At 47.9% G+C, this 7,454-nt stretch overlaps 1 pseudogene across 1 annotated transcript; it reads left to right on the top strand.

The window, feature by feature from the left end:
• The first annotated feature begins 5,229 nt into the window (after positions 1–5,229).
• Positions 5,230–6,486, top strand: LOC111534976 (annotated as a pseudogene). The gene has a single exon (XR_002729268.1). The product of XR_002729268.1 is annotated as a solute carrier family 2, facilitated glucose transporter member 3 pseudogene (transcript).
• Positions 6,487–7,454: the final 968 nt, after the last annotated feature.

Here is a 7,454-nt window from a genome sequence, read left to right as displayed (position 1 = left end):
TGGAGAGCATGATGCTGCTGAAGAAGAGGGCTGTCCCTCACAAACTTCTCAGACCTGGGACTCAACTGCTTTCAATTTCAGTTTACTTATTGCCATTTGGGAATAACAATAAATGATCCCAACTCAGGGATTCACTCCTGCACTCATATGAGGGATCAATGACCATCTGTACCTTGTTATTGTCATTGCCATAATGTCTGAGCACACTCTTAAGCAGCAGTGACTGCCCAGTAGTGACCATTTCCAAACAGTGGAGGGCATTGGCTAGGGGGTGTCGTCAACGACTGTTTCTGCAAGCACTTGCTGAACACTCATTCATTAGCTGGCCCTGTGCCCGGGTGAGGGGCTCTGGGAATAATTGAGACCACAAACTTTGGCCTCTATGAGGCTTTAATCTTGTCAGGGAAAGCATGGAAACAGAGACATGGAATAGAGGACAGTGATGGCTTGGATGAGATTGAGTGAAACTATCTGAAATGCATCTTCACTGCTATTTGTTGCTACAAAATGGGGTGCATCTTGCAGCTTTAACTTCTGTGTTTATGGGTAAAAAACGGAATCCCTTGGAAACACCCTTCAATCATTCAACCTTTTTTTTTTTAGACGGAGTTTCACTCTTGGTGACCAGGCTGGAGTGCAATGATGTGATCTCGACTCACGGCAACCTCTGCCTCCTGGGTTCAAGCGATTCTCCTGCATCAGCCTCCCAAGTAGCTGGGATTACAGACATGCGCCACCATGCCTGGCTAATTTTTGTATTTTTAGTAGAGACAGGGTTTCGCCATGTTGGTCAGGCTGGTCTCAAACTCCCGACCTCAGGTGATCCACCTGCCATGGCCTCCCAAAGTGCTGAGATTACAGGCGTGAGCCACCGTGCCCGGCCCAATCATTCAATTTTCATAGTGTGGACTTGAGTCAAATTATTTTTCACGGACAAAGATTTCTGAGAAGGCTGGTTAGTATATAGCTGGAGAAATAAAACAACTCAGAAACCCCACTGGCTCTTTCAAACAAGTTTTACTATATTAAAATTGGAGACAAACATGTCTGCCATCTCTCACTTTGGTAGTAGGGAGTAAGGGCTGTTGTACTCAACCAGGGTTCCCAATCCACAGTTTGTGGCTCTCAAATTTTGCGCTGATGTGCCCCTAGGACACTGCAGCAAGCTCACAGGACTGCCAAAGAATATTTAAAAATTTTCAAAGTGGCGACAGTGGCATCTGTCAGATACCATGTGTTGAGTTGTTTGGACCTAACTACGTATTAACAGAACTACTAGTTATTTCTTTTAGCTTAGGGGCACTGCAAAGCATTACTGAGATCCCAAAGGCATCCTGAACTGGGAATGTTTGGCAGGCTCTCTGGGGCTCAGTGCACCATCACCATGTCCACAATTGGATGGCCATGCGGAAGCACAGTTGTGCGCAGACATCTCTTCTACACACCCACACCTTGGTCTTATCATTGGCCAGATCCTTTGGACTTGGCAGTTGCTGATTTGCTTTTTTAAAAAAGGTGTGAGTTTGTCATGAGTTTGATCTTGATTCACAGTGTCCAACATTCAGCACCAGAGGCAGCCATAACTCCTGCCTTTGGGGTAGGAGAGAGGTGGTTAGCTCAAAGGCTGTGAGTTTTCAACACTGGGCAGGCCTGCAAACTGACACCCAGGCTGGCAGAATTTGCTTCTAGAGCCATTGTGTAGTGGGTGGCCTCATCTTCTCCTTCCTGACTTTGTTCCCTTCTTCCTGGAAGGCCTCCAGCTCAGATCTCTGCTTACTCTTTCCCTCCCATCAGCTTTCCCCTGCAGGCCCTCATAGGGCTGATGCCACCTCTGCACCCCTCCCAGGTCTGTGTGCTCTGCTGCCTGGGGACTTTGCTGCTCCACTGTTGCTCTCAACTGCCATCGGAATTTTCTCTCCTGAAGATTCTCAGCAGTTGGTGCTTGGGTTCTGCAGCCAGGTGGACTATGAGGCTCCAAGGCTGTTGGGGTTCAGACCTTGCTATGGGGACCTGGCAGCTAGTATACCAGAAACGCACAGTGAATATGTGATGAATCAACCTAATAGCTTAATTCCCAGTGAGAGTTTCAGGACAGCCACAGCTGTGTGTGAGAGCCCCCAGTCACTGCTTCTCATTTTCCAGGGGCTGTCTCTGCCTTAACTGAAGAAAAACCTGATGGGGGGAGCCCAGGCAGACCCAACAGAGGGAGTCTGTGGCTGGGGGACATCGGCCCTCCTGTGGCCCTTCTCTTTCCTCCTGCTCTTGCTCATTCTTTGCCGTGGCTCTTGTGTCCTTCCAGGCAGGTGGCTGAGCGCAGGCAGCCTACATAGATGGGGCAGGGCTGTGTGGGGATTTAGGTGCTGGATTTAATCAATGTTTTTACCTTTGCATGGCAACAGTGAGAGGAGACTAATGTCTCCAAGGCTGAGGCGCACACCTCACCCTCTCACTCTGGGAGCTGGGCCTCTGGCAGCCCCTGGCTCTACCTCCCAGGGCTGCTGGGTCCTGCTGCCCTTGCGGGGCTGGTGGGGGTACGGGAAAGGGAGCTGGAGGAAAGACTGCCCCCACCTTTGACATCCCCAGGCTCCCCAGTGTTGCCGCCTCTCCTGTATCAGCTCTTGAGGCCATTTTAGAGGTGGAAAGAAGCCCTGCTTTTTTTTAGCACACAGAAAAATATGCTGGCCAGGTGGGACCTCACTGGATATGAGCCTACGGTTTAAGGCCTTTTAAGAATGGAGGTTCAGGACTCAGGGCCTTTCAGGCGCTCTGCTCGCCAACTCCCCGTGTTAGGTTTGGGCAGGCTTAGAGGGGCTCTCCTGCCAGAAGATCCCCAGTCCCACTCTCCTGGTAGACCAAGGCCTTGCAGATCAACTCTGTGCCCCTGGGAAGAGAAGTGGAGCCTGGCCTGGCCTCCTTGCTGAGTTTGGCTGAGCCACAGGCAGAGGGACACACAGGAGCAGCCCTGGGCACTGGGGTGTCCGGGGCCTCAGCTACTGCAGGGGCAAAGGAACGTCTATGAACAGCTCTCACTGGGCCTGCTGTGCTTTCAGACACAAGAAATAGCTCCACTGCCTGGGCCAATGTTCTGCTGCCTCCTCCTTTGATGGTAGCAGTCAGGTCTTGTGGTAAGAGCTGGGCCTACAGGGATTTATTATCCAGAATGACTGCTCTAGAGGGGCCGATAGTTGATTTGGAGAGAAAGCACACATGCATTAGTCACCTCAGTGTAACAGTGCTCTGCTCTGGCAGTGACAGGATCACAGAGGAGGGCTACCCATCCAGGGCCCGTGTCCTTGAGAAGGTTTTGGAGCAGGGAGAGCCTGGGCATTGGAAAGCACTTAAGTCATGCCAGGAGTGGGATGTGGGGGAATCAAGGGGTGGGGTGGGTATGGGGATCCTAGCGTGGGGAAGGCACTGACGTGTGACATAGCAAGGGTGAGGATACTGGGGGAACTGAGTATTGAGGAAACAAGTGGATGGTAGGATTGCAGAAGGAATGAGGGGCAAGGGGTAACAGGCTTGTTGGGCCTGGATTTTATTCTGTGAACTCTTCTGGGAAGAAGGACAGGCAGAGGGCCAGATGGGCATTTTGGATGGAGCTTGCTGGCTGCAGTGTGCAGGGGACAGGCAGACCCAAGTGAAGCCAGGAGTTTGGGACACAAGAGGAGGCCACTGCAATGAATGGGGTAGGAGATGAAAAGCCCCAGTGAGGGTGGGGGGAAGGGCAGAGGGCTAGTGGGGAGGAGGGAAGGGGTTGCAGGTTCGGGGTGGTCTTGGGTAGATGCCACCAACTAAAAAAGGAGCAGAGTTGGGAGGTGGGGGTGTTCATGACATTCGGTCTCTGTGGCCTCAAGGGAGATGGAAGTGCAGGTGTCTGTTGCTCCTGGCCAGGCTGGGCAGTTGGATATCAACCTTCACAGGTTTCCTAAACCAGAGTCAATAGATAGTGCCAGAAGGGTGAGGGAAAAAGTGGGCAAGGACATATTCCTGAGGATAGATTATAAGAGGCAGGTGGAGAAGCAAGACAGGGGCAGAGGAGGCCGGGGCTGAAGGGCTGGAGAGCATGATGCTGCTGAAGAAGAGGGCTGTCCCTCACAAACTTTGGGGGTCTTCACCCACTCTCTCCTCTCACAGTCTATGAATGGGCTGCTGAGGGTAGTGACCAGCCTTAAGGGCTGATGTCTCCCTCAGGTGCCTAACACTATGTTTGACATATACTTGGTGCTAAATGAATGTTAGTGAAACCCACTGAACACAAATGTGGCACAGAGGCCAGTGAGAGGAAGACTGGAAGCATTGGTGGATTTGGCAATGGTCAGGGGGATGGTGTGCCATTTGGTAGATGAGTTTGGGGGACAGGAGAAGTGGGGATGGAAGCTAGATTTCACAGCCTGAGGAGGCAGTTTTTTTTGGGTGGAGTTAGGTTGGGTGGGGGTGATGAGGAAGTGGAAGACAGTAAGTGTCTCAATTCCTCGTAAGAGTTTGTCTGAGACAAGAAGGAGAGAAAGTGCCAAGCTCACATTTTGTGACTAGAGCGTTTTCTAAGAATTTAAAGGAACGTTTTTTGCTCCTCTTTCTCCTCGAAACACGGGATGTTCCTTGTAGCAAAGTTAGAAAAATACATAGAAGAAAAGAAACTTCTGTAATTCTGTCCATTAGAAACATATCCTGTTCAGCCTCAGAGTAATTTCCTTCTGGACTTCTTCCGGCTTTGTGTTTTAGTAGAAATGGCATCACTTAGTGCATTATTTTGCAACGTATCTGTTTCACTTAATAGTTCATGAATACCTTTCTCTTGTCGATGCTACTCTTCTTCCAAAACATCCTGTGAACTTTTAATGACCTCTCTATCTCATATATGGGATTCAAATGCTTTGAAATCCAACAGGTACAAAGGTGCGTTCGTGGGAAGGTTGTCCCTTTTATTTTCTGCCTTGGAGCTCACTCATTTTTGCTCCCTGGAGGCAACTGACACTCCTTTACAAGCAGCAAATTTAGTAGTTAGATCATATTCCATTGCATAAATGTTCCGATATTTATTTATTCTTTAATTTTTATTCTTTTTTGAGACAGGGTCTCCCTCTCCAATATTTATTACAATAGCTTTCCATCTTGAATATTTGGATGTTACTGTTTTATTTTGCTATTATACATAAGGTTATGATGAATGTCCTTCTGGCTGAATCTTTGCATACATACTTCATTTTGTTAGAATACATTTTTAGGGGTATGATCGGCTCCTTTTACATCTGACTCTTTGTCAACCGCTTTGGCAGGCATAATTCAACGCTGATTGTCAACCTGTTGGCTGTCACTGGTGGCTGCCTTATGGGACTGTGTAAAGTAGCGAAGTCAGTTGAAATGCTGATCCTGGGCCACTTGGTTATTGGCCTCTTCTGTGGACTCTGCACAGGGTTTGTGCCCATGTACATTGGAGAGATCTCGCCTACTGCCCTGCGGGGTGCCTTTGGCACTCTCAACCAGCTGGGCATCGTGGTTGGAATTCTGGTGGCCCAGATCTTTGGTCTGGAATTCATCCTTGGGTCTAAAGAGCTCTGGCCATTGCTATTGAGCTTCACCATCCTGCCTGCTATCCTACAAAGTGCAACCCTTCCATTTTGCCCTGAAAGTCCTAGATTTTTGCTCATTAACAGAAAAGAAGAGGAGAATGCTAAGCAGATCCTCCAGCAGTTGTGGGGCACCCAGGATTTATCCCAAGACATCCAGGAGATGAAAGATGAGAGTGCAAGGATGTCACAAGAAAAGCAAGTCACCGTGCGAGTGTCCAGCTACCGACAGCCCATCATCATTTCCATTGTGCTCCAGCTCTCTCAGCAGCTTTCTGGCATCAATGCTGTGTTCTACTACTCAACAGGAATCTTCAAGGATGCAGGTGTTCAAGAGCCCATCTATGCCACCATCAGTGCGGGTGTGGTTAATACGATCTTCACTGTAATTTCTCTATTTCTGGTGGAAAGGGCAGGAAGAAGGACTCTGCATATGATAGGCCTTGGTGGGATGGCCTTTTGTTCCACGCTCATGACTGTTTCTTTGTTATTAAAGGATAACTATAATGGGATGAGCTTTGTCTGTATTGGGGCTATCCTGGTCTTTGTAGCCTTGTTTGAAATTGGACCAGGCCCCATTCCCTGGTTTATTGTGGCCGAACTCTTCAGCCAGGGCCCCCGCCCAGCTGCGATGGCAGTGGCCGGCTGCTCCAACTGGACCTCCAACTTCCTAGTCTGATTGCTTTTCCCCTCTGTTGCTCACTATTTAGGAGCCTACATTTTTATTATCTTCACTGGCTTCCTCATTACCTTCTTGGCCTTTACCTTCTTCAAAGTCCCTGAGACCCGTGGCAGGACTTTTGAGGATATCACACGGGCCTTTGAAGGGCAGGCACACAGTGCAGATAGATCTGGGAAGGACGGTATCATGGAGATGAACAGCATCCAGCCTCCTAAGGAGACCACCACCAATGTCTAATTCATGCCCCCTTCCACCTCCCTCCCAGCATGGGAAAGCCATCTCTCCCTGAACAAGGGAGAGACCTCATCAGGATGAACCCAGGACTGCTTCTGAATGCTGCTGCTTGATTCCTTTCTCATCCCACGCACTCCATGAGCACCCTAAGGCTGGGGTTTGTTGGATTTTCAATGGCTTTTTAAATATTTTATTTCCTGGACATTCTCTTTTGCTTAGGAGAGACCAAGTGAACCTACCTTCATTTCAGGAGGGATTGGCCACTTGGCATATGACAACTTTGCCAGCTTTTCCTCCCTTGGGTTCTAATATTGCCACATTAGGGGATATAGGAGAGGAAAAGTAAGGTGCGGTTCCCCCAACCTCAGACTTAACAGAAAGCAGATAGACATATGAGTGTGGAAGGCAGAGAGGGTTTATGTAAGAGCACCTTCCTCACTTCCACACAGCTTTACACGGCAAGTAAACTTGAGTTTTATTTATTTTATCCTCTGGTTTAATTACATAATTTTTTTTTTTTTTACATTAAGTTCCAGGATACATGTGCAGAATGTGCAGGTTTGTTACCTAGGTATATATGTGCCATGGTGGAAATATTTATTTTTTTAAGCATAATTTTACCAAATAATAAAAACAGAAGGAAATTGAGATTAGAGGGAGGTGTTTAAAGAGAGATTATAGAGTAAAAGATTTGATGCTGGAGAGGTTCAGGTGCAATAAGAAGAATTTAGGGAGAAATGTAGTTCATTATTGGAGGGTAAATGATGTGGTGCCTGAGGGCTGTATGTTACCTCTTAACAATTTTTGTCCTTCAGATGGAAACTCTTGAAGTTTAATTTTTCATAAAAGTCATATGCTTATATAATAAAGCTACTGATTTCCTTTGGAATTTTTTTCTTTAAGATAATAGTTTACATGTAGTAGTACTTGAAGTCTAGGATTATTAACTAATATGGGCATTGTAGTTAGTG

The sequence above is a fragment of the Piliocolobus tephrosceles genome, unplaced genomic scaffold (genome assembly GCF_002776525.5).
Source record: "Piliocolobus tephrosceles isolate RC106 unplaced genomic scaffold, ASM277652v3 unscaffolded_26142, whole genome shotgun sequence".
NCBI lineage: Eukaryota > Metazoa > Chordata > Mammalia > Primates > Cercopithecidae > Piliocolobus > Piliocolobus tephrosceles.
Note: the sequence above shows the minus strand (reverse complement) of the source record. Positions and strands in the feature narration are given on the sequence as shown.